We start from the raw sequence: 2,500 nt of genomic DNA, 5'->3' as shown, positions 1-2,500 counted from the left end.
ACATGACAGAATGGGTTTTTAGCTTAAGTGTGTCTAGAAGAACTGCAAGGTGTGTGCCTATGTGTGCATAGAGTGCTACATGTGTAAAATCTGTATGATTTGGGCAGTTAAAGTGCTGATTTTGCCTCCGAGTAAGAAAAGTACTACACAAAATGTATAAAGGATCGGCACATTGGCTGCCTTTGCTGATGCCCCCGTTGCCTAATTTGTAGTGCAATGGTTAAGTTGCAGAGTGTGGTTGAACTTGGTTAGGAGACTTAGTGCCTCTTTCCGTGTCCTACTGATGATAAGTATAGCTTGATACCATTTTCTAAGCCCAGTATATTGAGAAAAGAAGTAAGTGAAGAAGAAGTGTGGAGTCGAAAGTGGTTTTCCAATTTCTCTCCACTTGCTAAAATTGCAAAGTCTCCATTATAGCATAGAAGAGAGCGTTAAAGTCGGGGATGGAAGAGGATGAAAATGGGAAGTTTACTTATAGAGAGAAGTGAGAAATGCCCTGTGTGCACACACCGGTGTCTGACCATAGAATACATTTAAATAATGCCTCTAGAAAAGAGCTATGCATGTGTGCCTCAGTGGCCTAATGGATAAGGCACTGGCCTCCTAAGCCAGGGATTGTGGGTTTGAGTCCCATCTGAGGTGATAACAAAAATCCTGCCTCTCTCTTTTCCAGAAAATTAGGTAGATTTATTACATGCATCCTCTCGGAAGTTTATGAGGGATTAGGTACTTTGAAACTGTCCCGTTTTACTTGTGTACACTTCACAGTCATGTTAATGTTTTGAAACTGCAAAGTAGATTTTTAAATGCCTATTTTTGTGAGATGCATTTTCGACCGGCCAGAACATATTCCTTTGGAAAAAATGATTTGAATTGGATTGGTGTGAATCTTGTTTCTAGAGGTGGTGACAGGCTTTCAGCTACTTGAATAGGTCAAGCCAGGATACATAAAATGTATACAACCTATGTGAGTGTGAAAAATTAGCATATGCAGGAAGGAGCAATTTGTCCTACTTTCAAAACAGTTTCACTCCACGTCTGGAAACTTCCAGAGCTATGTAGAGAATACAAATGAGCTTTAAACTCATGAGGAAAGAGGTTTGTATGGAAAAATGAAAACAAAAGCATATCGTACTCATAAAATTCTCAATATATAGATTCCAAAAAAGTGCTTCCAGCGAAAAGAGCTGAAAGAACACTATGGGATGTAAACCTGAATACCTTTCAATAATATGTTCTCCATCCATGCATACCACCTACATGATAAAAATCATCTCAGGTGGACGGATGACCGCGTGGCCTAATGGATAAGGCGTCTGACTTCGGATCAGAAGATTGAGGGTTCGAGTCCCTTCGTGGTCGTTTTTGGCCAATGGTCACACAATCTGCTTTACATTCAGAGTGGAAAAAGTCTTTTCCAATACTCTTGCAGTCCTCACTTTCTCATTACTAATCATTAATAAAGTGGAGTACATACTGTAAACTGATTCAGGTTGCATCTTCAGTCTAACTACTTGTGCATTTTAGTGGCATTAAAAAGTGCTTCTATGCCGACGCACTGAATATGTAATAGGTTTGCAGAATTTTGACGTGACAGAATGGGTTTTTAGCTTAAGTGTGTGTAGAAGAACTGCAAGGTGTGTGCCTATGTGTGCATAGAGTGCTACATGTGTAAAATCTGTATGATTTGGGCAGTTAAAGTGCTGATTTTGCCTCCGAGTAAGAAAAGTACTACACAAAATGTATAAAGGATCGGCACATTGGCTGCCTTTGCTGATGCCCCCGTTGCCTAATTTGTAGTGCAATGGTTAAGTTGCAGAGTGTGGTTGAACTTGGTTAGGAGACTTAGTGCCTCTTTCCGTGTCCTACTGATGATAAGGATGGCTTGATACCATTTCTAAGCCCAGTATATTGAGAAAAGAAGTAAGTGAAGAAGAAGTGTGGAGTCGAAAGTGGTTCTCCAATTTCTCTCCACTTGCTAAAATTGCAAAGTCTCCATTATAGCATAGAAGAGAGCGTTAAAGTCGGGGATGGAAGAGGATGAAAATGGGAAGTTTACTTATAGAGAGAAGTGAGAAATGCCCTGTGTGCACACACCGGTGTCTGACCATAGAATACATTTAAATAATGCCTCTAGAAAAGAGCTATGCATGTGTGCCTCAGTGGCCTAATGGATAAGGCACTGGCCTCCTAAGCCAGGGATTGTGGGTTCAAGTCCCATCTGAGGTGATAACAAAAATCCTCCCTCTTTCTTTTCCAGAAAATTAGGTAGATTTATTACATGCTTCCTCTCAGAAGTTTATGAGGGATTAGGTACTTTGAAACTGTCCCATTTTACTTGTGTACACTTCACAGTCATGTTAGTGTTCTGAAACTGCAAAGTAGATTTTTAAATGCCTATTTTTGTGAGATGCATTTTCGACCGGCCAGAACATATTCCTTTGGAAAAAATGATTTGAATTGGATTGGTGTGAATCTTGTTTCTAGAGGTGGTGACAGG

General features: G+C 40.2%; 3 non-coding genes across 3 annotated transcripts; all 3 read left to right on the top strand.

Moving 5' to 3' along the window:
- Positions 1-569: 569 nt before the first annotated feature.
- Positions 570-642, top strand: TRNAR-CCU (transfer RNA arginine (anticodon CCU)). The gene has a single exon. It is a non-coding gene; the product is annotated as a tRNA-Arg (tRNA).
- A 647-nt stretch (positions 643-1,289) lies between these two features.
- On the top strand, positions 1,290-1,362 carry TRNAR-UCG (transfer RNA arginine (anticodon UCG)). The gene has a single exon. It is a non-coding gene; the product is annotated as a tRNA-Arg (tRNA).
- A 794-nt stretch (positions 1,363-2,156) lies between these two features.
- TRNAR-CCU (transfer RNA arginine (anticodon CCU)) lies at positions 2,157-2,229 on the top strand. The gene has a single exon. It is a non-coding gene; the product is annotated as a tRNA-Arg (tRNA).
- Positions 2,230-2,500: the final 271 nt, after the last annotated feature.

The sequence above is a fragment of the Triturus cristatus genome, chromosome 4_1 (genome assembly GCF_964204655.1).
Source record: "Triturus cristatus chromosome 4_1, aTriCri1.1, whole genome shotgun sequence".
In the NCBI taxonomy this organism is placed as follows: Eukaryota; Metazoa; Chordata; class Amphibia; order Caudata; family Salamandridae; genus Triturus; species Triturus cristatus.
The sequence above is the reverse complement of the archived record's forward strand: the minus strand, read 5'-3'. Positions and strand labels throughout refer to the sequence as shown.